The sequence below is a fragment of the Camellia sinensis genome, unplaced genomic scaffold (assembly GCF_055761805.1).
Source record: "Camellia sinensis isolate YWXY unplaced genomic scaffold, ASM5576180v1 Unanchor11, whole genome shotgun sequence".
Classification (NCBI taxonomy): Eukaryota; Viridiplantae; Streptophyta; class Magnoliopsida; order Ericales; family Theaceae; genus Camellia; species Camellia sinensis.
This window is the reverse complement of record NW_028128989.1, coordinates 5,851,157-5,869,588: the sequence shown is the minus strand read 5'-3', so window position 1 is coordinate 5,869,588 and position 18,432 is coordinate 5,851,157.

Genomic DNA, 18,432 nt, shown 5'->3' with positions numbered 1-18,432 from the left:
CGAACTGTAGCGAGGGCCCCCCCCACGGGCGCGTCTACAGTTTCTGGCGACTCTGCTGGGGATGATTTAGAGAGCTTGACTCAAACTCATGATATCCTGTTTTGATCTCATTTATGTGTCTCTTTGCATTGCATGTGCATTGGTGCGCTTAGGACACCGTGTTTGCCATCTGCCATTCTTGAACGGTTTGCCGGAGGCTTGTCTTGTCAAGGCATGACCATAAGGCTGACCGGTTATGGGCTCTGACAGCATGGGAACACAAACCCCGGTTTTACCGGGGCACCCTTTTTGACCATTCGACCTAGTGCATATTCGGATCCATAGTGGCCATTCCAAGCCAGGATAGGTTGCTTACCCGTTTATAGGTTGTTTGAAACCGCTGCGTGCATAGTGGAACCCTAGCTCCTGACAAAGTAGGACAGGGAAACCCTACCCCAACATAGGGGTGTTTTGGCTCTCTTTACTTGCTATGTGCTTTTAGAGTGTATCTCTACAGGAACGTACATATCAGTTTGCAAGATTGAGTATTAGACCCAAGGGCACCAGTATCAGTGTTACTGAGAATCAGTTATCTACGGGTATCATGGTTCAGTTTCGGGGACAGTGATTTCTGGGGAACAGTGATCAGCAGTAGAGTACAGTTGTTCCGCTACACCCGTGTTTGATCCATTTGGGCTGAAATGCTGCTTGTTGTCTCTTTCAGTTCGGACAGCTGGTACAGAATAGCTAGTGCTCCCCCTTGCTGAGACAGGACTTATGACGACGCAGAATTTAGAAGAGATCGTGGTTATGACAGCTGCATTAGATCAAGGAATCGCTCTGCAAAGTGAGACCAACATTGACATGTCACATCCACCCAGGTCGCCTGTTGCGCACCCGGTCTGGCCCCCCAGCTATATCAGGCTCGCGAGCCTACTACATTTGAACTAATGGGGATGATAGGTGATCTCCAGAGGTCTGTGGCGGATTTCGCCTACGGAATGTCAGCTTCACCTCCAACCGCACCATATGCCGGGAGTTTTGTACCCCAAGAGCCCCCGTTGTTGGGGCGAATTGTGATTGAACTTAGCCAACCAGAGATGGCCTCCAGCTATAGTAATGACATACCAACATCAACCCAAACCCTCGATCAGGCTGAGGCCAGAGGAAAAGACAAAGTGAAGGCAGATGCCGATCCTATTGAACAACTGCTGCGGGCAGTCAAGGCTTTGAAAGCCAGGGGAATGAACAAGCAACAGATATTCGCAGTCGTGGCAAACACCGTGGAGGATGCTTTCCCCACTCCACCTGAGGATAGTTCAAGCCAGTCAGAAAATCGGGATAGGCCCCGTCATGCCAGAACAGTTCCTCCTATTCCCAACCCTGCACCGGGAAAGGATCAGAAAGCCAAGGTGGCGCCTGCCGACCCTTTCGCTTGTGCGTCTAGTAAGAACGCTCAAACTTCAAAATACCTGCCCCGAGGGCGCAGGGTCTTTCACGCTCTCTACATGCCTCTGTCTAAGGCACTTTAGATCCTTGCCGAGAGGGGACACCTTAAACCCTTGGAGCCTTGGCCTCTCCCGAAGAATCTCCCTGCTATGCATGATGCTGCTCAGTACTGCGCGTACCACCAGCAGACAGGCCATGCAACCGACAATTGTTTCCGCCTCCGTCATGAGGTGCAAGATTTGATCGACAACGAGGTTATCCTCCCGCCCACCTCAGCCAAGTCCGTTACCACCCAGTTATTGGATTTTGAGGACACAGATATTGCAAGTATGTAATCAGAAAGTGAACCACCTGCGGGCGACATTCGGTATATTTTGGATGTGGCATTTGGCACGCATTTTTGAGCATCGGTGAACGCTAGTTTTGTAAATTCTGGCTTAGGTATCGAGTCAGTCTTTTGTTTTGAGTCTGTCTCTTTGTCTTGAGTCAGTGTTTTTGCTTAAGGATCTGTCTTGTTGTATCGAGTCAGTCCCCTTTGTATAGAATACCAGGTGATTCCGGGGTTGTTGCCTCAAACATCGTTTTGTCTTGTAATTACCCGTTTTTGTTTTTGAGTCTGTTTCTGCCGAGGGGCCAGTTATACCAACAAATCTGAATGAAACAGCTGTGGCTATCTCATTTTCATGCTTGCTTTCAGTATAAGTTAGTTGTGCCAGAGGACTTGAATGGGCTGACAGTACATCTCGCCTGCTCTCCTGCGCGCCAAACTCATTGCATTAGCTTAAGTTTTTCAAAAACCCCTTTTGAACACTGCGGTGATAAAAACAAAGAAGAAGGAATTCCTCGGGTTTTGCAAAATTTTGATCATTATGAGAGAAAGAGAAGCATGCTAAGCCCTTAATGAATGAAACCATGCTTGTCAGCGTGAGTACTGGGAAGGACCCTGGCTTGATCCAGATTGGTTCCACACTATCTTCGACACGAGCGATTCGTCGCTTTCTTAAAAACTTTCAAAAACAAATGTTTTACATGGCCCTGTGAAGACCTGTGTGGAACAGCTCTTGAGATTGTGCAGCCTAGGATCGCTCTCAGCCTCAAGATTCGACCTGTTTGTTTTGAACCACGAACTCATCTGGAACATCCAACGGTCAACTATCGGAGGAGGCCCGCGTGGCCAGTTCTGAAGCAGCCCTCGAGCAAGAGGCACCAAAGCCGAATCAGAAGGATTAGATCTCGCCGGAAGAAGCTTGTGGAACAACCGGGATGGATTCTTCTACAAATCATTGCAACAGCCGTTCTCCTAGATACAGAGAGGCTTCAACTTCAGAAACCATTTGACATGGACTTGTTACAATTTTACCCTTTGAAAGGCTCGCTGGGCCAAAAACCTGGAAGGGCGACCCAGGCAAAAGTTAGAGCAAGAGAAAAATACAAAAAAGCAAAAAGATACAAAAAAAGAAAAGAAAAGAAAAGAAAAAAATGCGAAAAAGAAAAGAAAAGAAATGAACAAAAGAAAATGAAAAGAAGCTCGCAAGGTCGAAAACCCGCATCGGGTACCTTGGCAAAAGTTAGAGCCTGAAAAGTGAAGGTTAAAATACCCGAGTGTACCTTAACCGAAACTACGTAAGGCTTGATTCCCATGTTTGGGATACGTAGGCAACTTCATTCTGAAGTCCAGCCCCTAACGCTTTCATAGTGTCTCGGTCCATGCAATGGTTTCGATTTCATCCCAAAGTCTAGTCGCCAACGCCTTCCAAGGTGATTGTGTCCATATATTTGTTATAACCGTCTTCGTCATCTCTGTGTCCAAGAGTTCGACCACCACCAATGAAAACTGTTTGCGGACTGCTGCGGCACCATCCAAACAAGGGGCAACTTTCCGTTGCCACGAGTCGTCGTGAGCCGCCATTCAAACCAGGGGCAACTTTCCGTTGCCGTGCGGCGTTCTTCAAGCCAGGGGCAATTTTCCATTGCCTCCGATCCGAGGTTGCGCATCTCAAAGAGTAAGTTCCATGCTCGTTGAGCATCAGCCGTTTGCAAAAATAGTTTTTGAAAATTTTTACAGAGGTTGACTATTTTCTCGAAAACTATTTCGTTTTCCAAAACTGGACCATTTTCTTGGACCCAAAAAGGAAAATTTTCAGTGCTTGCAGCCTGACTTGCATGGTTTTCAAATAAAAAATCGAACAAGTACGTTAATCCGACTCTCATCTTGATCAAAACTGTTTTAGTAGAAAACCAAAACGAAAAAATGGTCAAAATGATGAACTAGGGGCACAGTTGAGTCAGGTGTTCTGTCTTTCCCCTGTCGTCGACGTACTTGCCAGGAGGGCACTCTACCCACCAGAAGAAATTGCTGTGAGCTAACGGCATCGGGCATGAACCCGCAACTTCCTATTCATTCATTAATCACCTTGGGGAGGGACGAAAAATGAGAGAATAAAGAATAGAGAGATGTACGAGGAGAGAAAAGTGAGAATAGGGTTTTGAGAGAAAAATCGAGCTTGAGTGCCAGAGTGATGTGAGAATCACAAATGAGAAAAGGGTAGGAAACAATACCCAGAGAAATTGGCTCCTCGTGATCTGAGGTCCCCCGTCATCGTTAACGCGTCTGTATGTCGTGTCTTTTGTTTTGTTTACTTCAACCTTTGTTTTAGGTCTCTTCCGAGCGTGTCTCGTTGTGTTTAGGTTGTGTACCCTTTTTGTTTGAGTCCTCCTCGCTGTATTCAGTTGTAGGCTCGATACCCCGGTTGAAAAACCTTATTTAATTTCAAAAATCGTTTATGCTTAGAGTGCTGTGCCATTCTCTACATTTGGGCGAACCAAAAGAAGGAAGGGAAAATTTAGGGCATCCGAGCATGTTTCAACCCTAGCCGGTTTCACCTTTGAAGGCCGTCTTGTCAGATTGGGCTGTTTTGTGTAAAGTTTGCCGTGTGCAGAATAAACCAAGTGTTGGGTTATGGGCTGTATGTAGATTAATCCTCAGCAGAGTATGGGCCGTGTGTTCAGGTTAAGCAGTGGTTTGTGTGGGTTACTTTGCTGTTACTTGGTTTGGTTATCTTGTTATTACAATGCAAGTGTTCAACATTCAAACCACAGATCAATTCCATTTACATTGAGGTGTAACATGATGTGATGCGATGCAATACATGAGATATGTAAATGTAACACTTTTTAAACAAAAAGTTTGTTCATTTCATAATCTTTTTTAAGTACAAAGTTTTGAGGAAAACAAAAATCTGCCTGCGGTAGTACAAGGTAATCTAACTACCAGCGAAGAGAAAAAAAAAGAAAGAGAAAACAAAAGAAAAAGCACAAAAAAGAAGAAGAAAAGCAGCAATCTGGGTCATCCTCAATAGTCTCGGGCTCGGAGATCTGCCCTCGCCCTCTTCTTGGGCGAAGGTCCAGGGGCATCATCATCAGCGTCGCCATCTGAGCCTGAGTCTGAGTCGTCTCCAGCCTCCTCAGATGACCCGGCCTCTGCCTCTGCCTCGGACTCATCATCGTCATCGTCATCATCATCAGGGGTCGGCGCCCGAGAACTACTCCCGATATGAGTACGCCCTCCCCTGGTACGGGGATGTGTAGTGTCTCCATGCCCTCCTCGAGCAGGAATAGAAGGCCCAGCTGAAGCACCGCCCACCGGAAGGATCTGGAAGGGAGGCTGAAAAGCACAAAAGGCAAATACATCAGAATACTATGAGCAGTGTATCAGTGCAGAATGCGGTGTATAGTGTGTGAATACCGTGAGCAATTTATCAGTGTAGAATGCAGTGTATGAGTACAATGTGTGAATGCCGGGAGCAGTGTATCAGAGTAGAGTACAGTGCATAATGCAGTGTATGCAGTGTATCAGATGCTGTGAGATCAGCGTGTCAGGTGTTGTGTCGTGCATCAGATTATGTGAAGCAGTGTATGAATGGTTTGAGGCCATTGTCAGAAGAACATACTGGAATGCTATAGAGGGCCAGAAGGTCGAAGGTCCACTGCAGCATCCCCATCATGGAGGCATTCAACTCCACGGACTGTCGGGTGTACCCGGAGGACACCTGCAAGAGTATAAGATATATCAGTATTCCGCGGAATGTCAAATAAACTGAAATGAAATGCCAGATGCAAGATGCAAAATGAAGTAATACATACCGGAGGCAAGTCGGGGATGCCGGCTAACTCATGACCAGCCGGGGGAGGAGCAAAGGGGATCTGGTAGGTCGCCCCATCCTGCCCTCTATATGACAGTACAGTGGGCAGGGCGGGCCAGCCAGTCCCCTGTCCCCCCCGAGCTCCGCTCCTGCCATGCCCTCGAGCCCTCCTCGATGTGCCTGCTCTAGCCCTAGCCCCCGCTCCAGCTACTGGCGCCGCTGGACTCTCCCCCTCAGCTCGGTGACCACCGCTCAAGGGTCGCATAATATAGGTCCGGACGTACTCTGTGTAGTCGCCCTCGCCTCTGTGATGCTCCTCACCCCAGCCGGTGGTGTACTCCCTCATCTCCCTGGCGGTGAACCTCTCTGTATCTCTCATGTGGGCAGGAGGTGGACCCGACACTATCTGCTCCGATAAACCTAGGGTCTGACGCAAGAAATGCTCGCCCAGGTACCAAGCCCGACAGACCGGGCCCTCCAACAAGATCCGACAACGGGCAGTCTCCCCTGAGCCCTCATAGTGATCCCTCACCACGGCCGGCAACGGAGCCCAGGGCTGCCAGTTGATCTGAAAATGAAATGCAGTTTATTATCTATCTGTTATTGAAAACATACGATGCGAAGCAAAGCCAAAAAATAAACTCTAAAGTTGAACATACCTCCGCGGCGGTGATGGTGTCGAAGTATCGGCGGAAGAAAATAAGAGACTCCCGTGGCCTCCGCACGCATCGCACATCGAAGCGATAAGAGAAGGGGACGCCGAATGGGATCTCCTTGTCGGGCACTGGGGCAAGCCTAGGGAAGTAGGCATACACCCACAACTGCAGAACAGATATCAGTACGACTATCAGATAAGGCAGAATACAGAATAAAGCAGAAATGGCAGAACCGTGTGTTGTGCAGTGTATTGTGCAGAGTGTACAGTGTGAGTAGTGTGCAATCAGTGTAAAGCAGAGTATATGTGTGCCGGGTGTGCAGTGTACAGTCAGTGTGGGGCAGTGTACAGTATATGTGCAGTGTGCAGAATACAAAAAGCAGGAAGCAGAAATGTAAAAAGGGAAGAAGACGTACCTCCCAAGCTTGCCAGTAGCCACCAAGGAGCTGTCCGCTGAGGTGGGAAGAAGAGCTCATATAACCGTACAAAGTGGCCAGAGCAGCGCCACCCCAGTCATAATGACGGATCTGCCTGACGTCTACCAGCGCGCTCAACAGGCATAAGGGCACGGTGTTCGCCCGATCGGCGAAAAGAGTCGTCCCGAAGAGGAATATGATAAAGCCCTGCGCATACTGGTCCACCTCCTTTGGAGACATCTACGCCTCCTCTGCCAAGGCCGGCTGGACCCGAAAGTGGCTCTCAAACCACGAGTACCTAACGAACCCCACTCGAGCGAGGGGAGGCTGAGTGCCAAGCAAGTACAGTTGGGCAGCGTCCCACTCGTCCATATCCGTGTCAAAGGGGATCGGATCACCCCCTACCCCAATGCCAGTAAGCATCGAGAAGTCGTAAGGGGTCATCGTTATGTCCCCTGCGACGGAGAAGTGGAAGGAGTCGGTGGTATCCCACCACCTCTCCGCCAGAGCAGCGAGCAAGGGCCTGCAAGTAGTCAGTCGAGAGAGGCCCCTGCAGAAGATGCCAAAGCCGGCCTCGTCGATGATGTCACGAACCGTATCTGGCAGCTCGAGGTACCAGTCCCGAGCGCCGGTGTTCCCATACCCGCGGATGGTATGGGAATCCCCCTGTAATCAAAAACAACAATTGCAAGGCAATATTCAAAATGCAGTTCTAAGAAGCATATAGGTATACAGCATGTGTGCATGTTTTCAGATTCAAACAAATACCGGGTGCCGGTGCACTCAGAGTGAACTACAACGTGTGATGTGTCAGCGTGTTTGGGTGGTTCAGGGAAGATGTAGCATGCGTGCAAGTTTTAACAGATTCAAACAAATACCGGGTGCCGGTGTGCTCGCCAGTGAACTACAGCGTGTGATGTGTCAGCGTGTTTGGGTGGTTTAGGGCAGATGTAGCATGCGTGCAAGTTTTAACAGATTCAAACAAATACCGGGTGCCGATGCACTCAGAGTGAACTACAACGTGTGATGTGTCAGCGTGTTTGGGTGGTTCAGGGCAGATGTAGCATGCGTGCAAGTTTTAACAGATTCAAACAAATACCGGGTGCCGGTGTGCTTACAGTGAACTACGACGTGTGATGCGTCAGTGTATTCGAGTGGTCCAGGACAAATACGGCATGCGTGCATGTTTTCAGACTCAAGCCAATAACGGGTACCAGTGTGTATGCAGTGAAATACAGTGTGCGCCGTGTGTTCGGGTGATTCGGGGTCAGTGCAGTGTGTGTGCATGTGTCAGTTTCAAACAGATATCAGTTGCACGTATGTTTACGATCAACTACAGTATACAGTATATCAGAGTTAAGCAGTTAAAGAGCAAAACCAGCTACGGCAGTTTTGCATCCTACATTGCAGAAAGTAAAACAGAGACAGAAAGTTACCTCGGAAGCGCCGAAGGACAGGTGGGAGGTAGGCTCACGCAGTAGTAGCTCGGGAGGCACGTGCCTATCAAAGCTCCTGAACTGGCGTAGTCCGTCAGGAAGCATCTCGTGAACCGCGGGCCTGTAGGTCTCCGGATCGAACGGCCAGACGCAGAGTGGCAAGGGCTAGGCCTCAGGGTCCATCTCGTGCTCGGGAGGGGTCCCGCCCTGTGGAAGGTCGTCCGCCATCTCGAAGTGGATGTGAAAATGGCCGGAAGACGAAAAACCGGGCAAGAAGGCGAAAAGTCAACAAAAAGTCAAACCCCGAGAAGGTCGGAAAAGGCCGGAAAAGCCGGAATATGGAAAAGGCACAGGTATCGAGAAAAACTCGAGGAAAACAAGCCCCGAGTGGCAAAAATCAAGAAACAAACACCGAAACGAAGTTTCGTTCGGTTGAAATTTTCCGAAATGCGAAGGGGATCGCGAATCGAACATTGAAATGGGAGCTAGAACGCAAGAAAAGGAGAGAATCAAGGGAGGAAAACACTCTAGAGAGAGAGAGAGGCAATTTTCGACCAAGGAGAAGTAAGAAAATAGGGTTAGAAACCCTATTGTAAAAGACCCGTGGCCAATTGACAAAACTGCCCCGATACAGGGAGTTTTTGCCGGTCGGCCACACTCTTTGTCGGTCGGCAAAATATTGTGCCGATGGAATTGTATGATGGCCGGTGGACGGCCGGTGGACGGCCGGTGACTCATTCTGATGGCCGGTGGACATCCGGTGGCCTCCGACAGTGATTTTGGAGCCTCCTACACCCTTGTTTGAGTTATGTGTGGGGTCCAGGGCCTTTAGTGCTCAAAACAGTGCAAAACAGTGCATTTTCGACGCTCAACTGGCCTCCGTTTTGACCTCGGGTCGTGTCTTCTGTGCGTGGCACTCGAATTCGTGCAAGGTGTATCCTTTTCGTATCCTTTTGGCTTTGACAAAACTCAAAAGTTGCCCCCTGCGTATCGCATATCAATCACACTGTCTTGTGCGCTCGCGTTGTCTAAAACGCATCGCGCGGTTTTGCACATCTCATTGCATTTTGCATGATTATTCAAATTTCATCCCCTGCGTAGACCGCATGTTTTGATTGCGTAGACCGCATGATTATTCAAATTTTATTACCTGCGTAGACCGCATGTTTTGCTTGCGTAGACCGCATGATTATTCAAATTTCATTACCTGCGTAGACCGCATGTTTTGCTTGCATGGACCGCATGTTTGTTCAATATCATTACCTGCGTAGACCGCATGTTTTGCTTGCGTAGACCGCATGTTTGTTCAAATTTATTACTTGCGTAGACCGCATGTTTTGCTTGCGTAGACCGCATGCTTGTTTAATATCATTACCTGCGTAGACCGCATGTTTTGATTGCGTAGACCGCATGTTTGTTCAATTTCATTACTTGCATAGACCGCATGGTTTGTTTGCGTAGACCGCATGATTGTTCAATTTCATTACTTGCGTAGACCGCATGTTTTGATTGCGTAGACCGCATGTTTGTTCAAATTTCATTACCTGCGTAGACCGCATGTTTTGCTTGCGTAGACCGCATGTTTGTTCAATATCATTACCTGCGTAGACCGCATGTTTTGATTGCGTAGACCGCGTGTTGTCGCGCATTCCATGCAACATGCATTTTATACATCATTTGCATTTAAAAAACAAAAACAAAAACAAAAAAATATAATTGCGTTGTCATGCATCACCGTAAATAGTTGCATTGTCATGCATCATTAGAATATAGTGCATACTGCATTGTTATTTGCATACATTCATTGTATCACTTCCATCTATGGCTTGTGCCTTTCCATGTTGAGCTTGGTCTGGTATGTGCCCATACTTTTCATGTCGAAACATAGTTCAGTAGACCGTTCTATGTTAAACACGGCTTGTATGTGTACATGCCCCTCCTAGGCAAGATTTGGTTTGGCCCGCAGGCCATATCCATTGTATCCATTTCCATTCCATTGCATATTTGTAGATATTGCATTGTAGTTTGCATGCATTCACTGCATCACTTCCATCCATGGCTCGCCCCTTTCCATGTTGATCTTGGTCTGGTATGTGCCCATACTTCTCGTGTTGAAGCATAGTTCAGTGGACCGTTCTATGTTAAACATAGCTTGTATGCGTACATGCCTTGCCTAGGCAAGATTTGGTTTGGCCCGCGTGCCATATCCATTGCCATTTCCCCAGCATTTTCATTACATTGTAATGTAGTTGTCGCATCCAGCATTAGGATCGTAGTCCTTTCTCCAACGGGTCATTTCCCCACTTGTGTCAACCCCTCCAATACTTGTTCTTGTGTCTGTCTACATTACTCATAGTTCAGTTGACCGTTCTATGGTAGACAGACTTGTTACCTCCATCAATCTATGTGACATAGGTGTGGTTTCGAACCGCTCGTGATTGGATCATGATTCAATTACTTTGCATATAGTTTGCATTGTTTCAATTACATTGCATCTTCATTTGCATTGTTTATACATTGTTTTGTATACATTGCATATCATTTTGCATCCACTTTTGCATTGTCATGCATGTTGCTAATAACATCGTACCTGTTGAGTTGTTTTCTTTGCAGGCACGATATTATATGTACGGTTCATTTGAGGCTGGTGCAACCAGACGAGCCGCACAGGTATTGTATCCTCCGAGTGAGACGTATCGAGAATTACATAATTCTCTTACATCCTTTCCGCATTGTAGTGTAGTTTGGTGTATGCTAGCTTAAAATTGTCGCATGTATGCTTCATTACAGCTTTCTTTGCATGATCATAAGTTATGTCCGGCTCTGTGCATTGTCTTGCACTTTGCCCCTGCCTTTGGGCACATACCTTGTTTGTCTTACATGTTTGTCTAAGTCTTCGGCCTTGTCAAAAATGGATCGTCTCTGGGCTTTGACATTCACTCCCGTCATTGTTATGACTTTCGAGTTCTATCAAAGAGGGGCAACTGTAGACACCCCATTTTTGACCGTCCTCAAGACTTGGACGTCACCGTTTGAACACCCGGTGATCATCCATGTTTGTGTTCGTTTGGAGTTCCCGGAGGTCTCGGCTACGCGCCTTGCCTCAGGATCTCTGAACTCGACTGTTTAGTGTCTGGTTTTGCACCAAACACTTGTGTTTTGCCTTAGAGGGGCAGAGAATGCCTTGTGAGGCATCCCATACATCACCGGCCATGGCTAGAGGCCACCGGCTGGTGTTTTGTTGCCATCGGCAATGTGTACTGCCGGTCAGCACTATTTGTTGCCGGTCGGCAGTCCATTTTGTCAAAATGGCAATTTTGAGCAGCCGACTACTGTTCATCTGCTTTTGCAGATATTTTAATACAGCTGTATGGCATTTTGTTCCCCTCCATACACGTGTATGGAAGGATGGCTTCCTTGTTAGCTTACCTTGTAAGCTTTACAAGATTGGCTCCTCTAGAAGAGGAGCCCTCCCCTCTTGGCTTTAGGGTTAGACATTTTAGAGACAAAAAATACAGAGGAGAGCTCTGGTTCTAGGGTTAGTATAGTTGTAGCTATTCTATCTCTCTTTTCCTCTCTTTTGTGTTCTAGGTGTGTTTGTCCATACTATTGCACACAAACACATAGTGTTACACCTTTCCTTGGCTACTGAGGTTCTATGAGGTTGTTCTTGAGGTTCTTGGGTGGTTTTGAGCTTGGAGGAGCAGCTGGTCCACCATTGTTGAAGAGGTCTTCAATGGTAACAATCTTGCCCTTTTATTCCCCATTCTTGCATACTATTTTTGCCTATTTTAGAACTGTTTTTGTGCTTAGTGTATAACATAAAAAAGTTCTGTTTTTGGGCCCTCTAAATAGTTTTTTTAGAGTGTTTTGTGGTTTGGAGGTGTTTGGCCCCTCTTAGGCCTTGAGAGGCCCCATTTTGTGCTATTTTGAGTGAGCTCTGGGACCTTGGTGTTTGGGCCTCCTCACCACTGAAATCTTGAGGGATTTCAGAGGTAAGGATGGTGCCTTAAGGTCCTAGGGAGGAGAGGGCCACCCCCTCTCCTTGTTGTCCTTGAAAAGGACCATTTTTGGCCTCTTGAGGGAGCACCTAGCTAAGCTTCATGTTGACCATGCCTTGGCTGTTTTTTATGCTTATAATGTCATAATATGCCTCTGTTTTTAATTGGTTTTGGTACACCATGCATGCTTAGCATACCTACCTTGTAATGCCATGTTTAGGCCTTAACATGCCTTAGGTTGTAAACCATTGTCCTAGCATGTTTTAGGTCTAGCTTTGTGAAGCTTTTGTGCTTATTTTGCCATGCTTGAGGTCTGTCCATAGTGGTTTGGGTCGGCCATGGCATGCATTGTATAGCCCCTTTGCATTTTTGGTTTGTTGGCCTTAAGTGTGTGAGTGTGTAGCATGCATTACTTGCCTTATTTTGATGGTTTGGCACCATTTATGGCATCATTTCAGTCCCTTTGACATGCTTGTATGCTTGCCTCGGACACCTCTTTAATGCTTTGAAAGCTTGTGTAGCATGCTCCATGTTTTGGCATTTGTGCATGCCTTTGAATTTAGGTCATTTGGATGCCATCTAAGTGATCTTTAGGCCTTGTCTTAACATGCTAAAATTCTGTTTTTAGTCATTTAATTCATGCCATGTGTGGTTGCACTAAGTGTAGTTCAATGCTCCTTTGGTGGGCCTTAGGAATTGGACCATATTTGCATACATGTGTGCGTGTGTTTTGGGCCTCATTTCCTTGGCTTTGGCCACTGTTTTAGGCCTAGTTAGGACTGCCCAAATCATGTTTAAGTCCATCCCTTTGTTTGTTGCATGTACTCCTTGTATGTTGTAGCATATTGGTGAGTTGTTGCATAATGGAACTTGCATGATGGAATGAAGTCACATGTTTGTTTACATGCTTAAACAACCACATTGTGCCTTGCATACTTGTTGGTTGCATTACCTCATGCCTTGCACGTCTTGTATGCTTGTTTGCATTACCATGTTGCATGCCTAGTCAACATGCTTAGGTTGTATTGCATGCATGCTTTGCCTCTTGATCATCCATGATTGAGGTTGAGTTCCTCATTTGTTTGTTGGTTTGCATTGCATTTTGACATCAACATGCATAAATTGGTCCCTTGGGCCATCACGCATGGAAATGCGCGATTGATGGTCCGAGAACCAAGGAGCATGTCCCTTTGAGTCACTAACATGATAAGGGACATGATTGGTGCATACATTGCTTGAATTGCATTGCCATGCTCTGCCTTGCCCTCTGTTGCTGTCAATTGCAGATTGTGTAGGAGCTTTCTGCCGACCGGCAGTGTCCAATGCCGACCGGCAGTCCTTCCTAGGCCGATAGCTTCACCAACGGCCGGTGACCACATACCACTGCCGGTGGACATCTCCTCCAGCCGATGGTGTTCCACAGTGTTCAGGGGACCTGTCCCAGAACTTTGGAAATTTTCAGAGAAGCAAAGCAGGGAAAACAGGGGCAGCCTAGGCATGGCAGTGCACTTCCGAGCACGACCGAGCACGCATTGCATCGAGCTCTCTTCCCAAGGCGGTTTACTGTTTTTCCTAGCTTAGTTAGTTTGTTAACTAATTAGGTAATTTGTAATAATTAATTACCTAGGATAGTTAATTCATTATTCAATTTGTATTATTCTTTTGGTCCCTCCGAGCGAGGGAGAATCTGTAATAAGTGTGGGTGAGTGTGTGCATGTCTTCCAACCCCACGTCTTTCTTCCCTTTTACTTACCTGCTTTGATGGTTAGTAATAGGTCATGTTTAAATTAGCATACCTTATGCTATGCATGCGTGCATCCATACATTTGTCTTGCATGCACCGGGCTCGGTACATCATGCTAACTGCATTTGTACTTCAATTCCAAATTGAATACGTGCATCAATTGACTGCATTTCACATGCCATGCTTAGGTTAGCCGAGCCTATTCTAATTGCATCCTGTATGTGTTACATTAGTCAAATTTGACATGAACTAGGACCATGCATGTTGGCTAACTAGTTTATTGTTTTGGCACGGAGTACGATGTAAGTATTTATGCTTTAGCATCCTCGCATGTGTGTGAATGCTATCATGACAACATGTTTACCATGTGGCTAGATGCTTATGTGATAAACTGTTTGGATGCCTGTGGGTGAAGGTTGGATTGTCTGAGTTGGAAAAACTCATTGAAATCTGTGTTTTAGCCTACTTGCGAGTAGCAAATTCCAAAATGTTTTTTTTCAAAGACAAACGGATATGCAATGCTTATTTCCAAATTAGGCAATCTAGTCTATACTTGTTTACTGTGCACATAACATAGTAATACTAGGCTAATAAATGGAATAAGAACACATAACGTTTTCAAAAACAGATATCACGATTAGTAGAGGCCGATCTTCGGATTGGGTGAGAGGGGGCGCTCATAGCTGACCTTCCCCAATCGTACCCAAGTTCCCGAGCCGAGGCAACTTTGGTGATGACGGACACATGGCCTTTGGCACCGAGTCAGGGTTTTCTAAATTCCCCCATTTTAAAATATTTAGGTGGCGACTCTGCATCTGGCAAAGCAGTCCATGTTTGGCACTTCTTTTCAAAAATCTGTTTCTCAAAACGATTTGTCGGATTTGGACTCTTTGGTTCAGATTAAGAACCGTGACACAAATCGAGTCCGAGCTGTAGCGAGGGAACCCCCCACGGGCGCGTCTACACCAAGTTTCCGAGCCGAGGCAACTTTGGTGATGACAGACACGTGGCCTTAGGCACGAGTCAGGGTTTTCTAAATTTCCCAAAACAAAAATATTTAGGTGGCGACTCTGTATCTGGCAAAACAGTCCATGTTTGACACTTCTTTATTAAAATCAGTTTTCCAAAACAATTTGCCGGATTTGGACTCTTTGGTGATTTATCAGTCTTGCATTGCACTTTGCAAGATTAGATTCAGAACCATGACATTGAGTCCGAACTGTAGTAGCTAATGAACAAAACGGATTTCGCACCATTCGTGCGCGGAGTCGGGACGTTCGGGCACGTCTACAGTTTCTAGCGACTCCACTGGGGATTTAGAGAACTTGAGGGGATTTAGAGAACTTGACTCGAACTCCTGATATCTTGTTTTGATTAGACTTATGTGTCTCTTTGCATTGCATTTGCATTGGTGCGCCTAGGACACCGTGTTTGCCGTATGCTATTCCTGAACGGTTTGCCGGAGGCTCACTTTGAGAAGCATGCCATAAGGCTGACCGGTTACCGGCTCTGCCACGACGGGAACACAAACCTCGGTTTTTACCGGGACACCCTTTTTGACCATTCGACCTAGTGCATATCGGAAACTGTAGTGACCATTCCAAGCTAGGACAGGTTGCTTACCCGATTATAGGTTGTTTGAAACCGTTGTGTGCGTAGCGAAACCCTAGCTCCTGACAAAATAGGACAGGGAAACCCTACCCCTCCATAGGGGTGTTTTGGCTCTCACTTTCTTGCTATGTGTTTTTAGAGTGCGTCTCTACAGGAATGCATGTATCAGTTTGCAAGTTTGGGTATCAGGCCTGCGGGCATCAGTATTTGGGAATCAGTTTTACCTGCGGGTATCAGATTCAGATTTGGGGCAGCAATTTGGGAACAATGATCAGTGGTTGAGAACAGTTCTTTCAGCTTGAGTTTGTCAACTGTGTGTTGTCTTTATTTAAGTTGTTATGCTGTTTGTTTTTCTGTTCATTGTTTCCTTATTATGCTTTATTTATCTTTTTGCAAGGTAGTTTAGCGCCATTGCATCTAACTAGGCAGATATTCCCTGAGCACTCTGGGTTAGAGGTCGAAGACTTAATCGATCCGCAGATCTGATAGACGGACAAGTAGTGTTCCTTTCTTTACCCCCGGTTACCAGATGGAGGTCAGTAAGATGCAGTGTATCGGTACAGCGGTCGCCAGATCAATGGTCTACCCCACCAGTGAACAGTCAGGCTGAGGTCTTAGTTTCTACTGCAGGGACAGATATACCGGTTGTTCAGATAGACCAACACCTTATGGCATCCATGGAAGAGATGATACGTCAGCTCTTGGAAAGTATGCAAGCCATGCAGCAGGACGCTGCCCATCAAGCAGAGTTTGCCACCCACCAGGTCGAGGTCGTGGCCCAACAGGTAGAGCTGATTGCTAGACTTCAGCAACAGCAACCACCACAGCAAGCCGGAGTATCTGCTTCGCAACCAGCTCCTCCTCCACCAAGAGTTCCAATGCTTGGGGAGACCGCACACGTCCAGCACAATACGAACGTTCCAACAGGGCCAGCTCTGCCCCGATCCTACCCAGTTATCCAAAGCACAGACCAACCTGGGGGATACGCCGTTTGCGTTCGAGGTGGATCCGACAGTGCTAAAAGTGAGCAAGCTAGAAATGCTGTTCAAGAAGTATTAGGGCGTGAAATCCATCCTGGATATAGAGGACGGGTATACCGACTCGGCCGTGACTCTTCCAGACCGGTTTAAAATGCCGCACAAAGACCGTTTCGACGGATCTGGGGATCCTATGGTGCATTTACGACTGTTCTTGGATATACTAAGGCCGATGGGCCTCTCCAGATTGCAGAAGCTTTTCCCTATTTGGCCGGACCCTGTCAGGTGTAGTGGCAATTTGGTATGCAAAGCTGGAGGACTCTCTTAAGAGAAACTGGGAAGAGATGGCTGAGGCCTTTATAGCTCAATACTCCTACAATACACAGATCGAGGTCACAACTTGTGATCTCGAGACAACTATGCAAGAGCCGAAGGAGAGCTTCTCCGATTTTGTGACCCGCTGGAGGGCCAAAGCCTCGATGATGACCATCAGGCCGGTTGACAAAGACCAAATACGAATGGTTGTGCGCAACCTCCAGCCCAAGCTCATGCAGAAGATGATCATCCTCCCCCTCCCCACCGTTGCAGATCTACATGAGATAGGGGTGCAGATCGAGGACACCATGAAACAGGACCTCATTGATCATGAGAGAGAGCAACCCAAGAGGGCATTCAACTGCAGTACGAATGCAGGCACAAGCAGTGCTGCAGTTGCTAGATCTTCAGATGTGGGAATGGTTACCACCACCACCCCAACGACTCTTACAGCTACACCATTCACCGGTGCGTCCGGAAGTAGCTCACAAACAACCAAGTTTCCACCCCGAGGCCAGAGAACCTTTACCCTGCTGTATATGTCTCTGTCCAAAGCTTTGGGGGTTTTGATCAGGAAAGGGCACTTGAAGCCCCTAGAGCCACGGCCATTGCAAGAAAAACTTCCCCCTCCCATAACCCGGCGAAGTACTGCGCCTTTCACCAACAGCATGGTCATGAAATCGACCATTGCTTTCTATTGCGTTACGAGATTCAGGATCTTGTCGACAGCAGGGTGATCATGCCTCCGGAGAAACCAAATGTCACAACCAACCCTCTTTTACCACATAACCAAGCTCCACCTCCCAAACCCATCAATCTGATCTAAACTGGGGTTGTGTCATATGACCCTAGCATATATATCACCCCTTCCCACCTACCCAAGCCGGAGGTGTTCATTCTTGATAGCACTGACTTATGCATGTTGGACATCTCCCAAACCCAACTTGAAACGGTAGTGGTGACTATCGAAGATAGAATTGGGTCGACTGAGGAGGCAGATGAGAATGATTATACAGAGCCTGAGGGGTCTGCGAGCTTCATGTATAACCTGAGTGGTTACATTACATCAGCAGGCCAGGTTAGGCCGAATGTGGAATTGCCAATGAGGGCAGAGATTTGTGTAGTACAGGAGGATGGACCTAATCAGGGGCTAGATGACCTAGCGGATCTGGAAGAAGATATTACAAATCTGCAGTTCTTTGAAGAGCAGGACTCAGGGGATGTGACTGTCAACTGGTTCGACTTGGATGGGTCAGCAGAAATTACAGGGTGGCTCAGTGACGAGCCAGATGTTGTTGAGCAGTCTCAGCTAGAACAGGGTCCGTCAGGGACGGGGACATCAGCTGTGGCCGGAAGGGCCGGGAATCAGGATGCACCGCCGGTGTTAAGAATTTTGCTCAGAATACGGGCAGTGTGACAACTGAAGATACTGAACAGCAGCAGACTGCATTGAAGCAGTTTGAGCGAGAAAGGATCGAGGATTCTGAGAGGGCCAGAAAGGCCAAAGCCCCTGTGGGGAGAAAACGTGCTGTGTGCACAAGAGCGGAGCGTGCTGCAAGCACAGGAATGCAAGGTGCTGTGGGCACAGGAATAGTTATAACGGAGCCGGACAGGTGTCTGTCGACTGCCGATGGCATGTGGTGGGAAGATGACAACCTATGTCTTGTGCACACCAATGAAAACTGGGGGCAAAGCCAGCCGGATGAT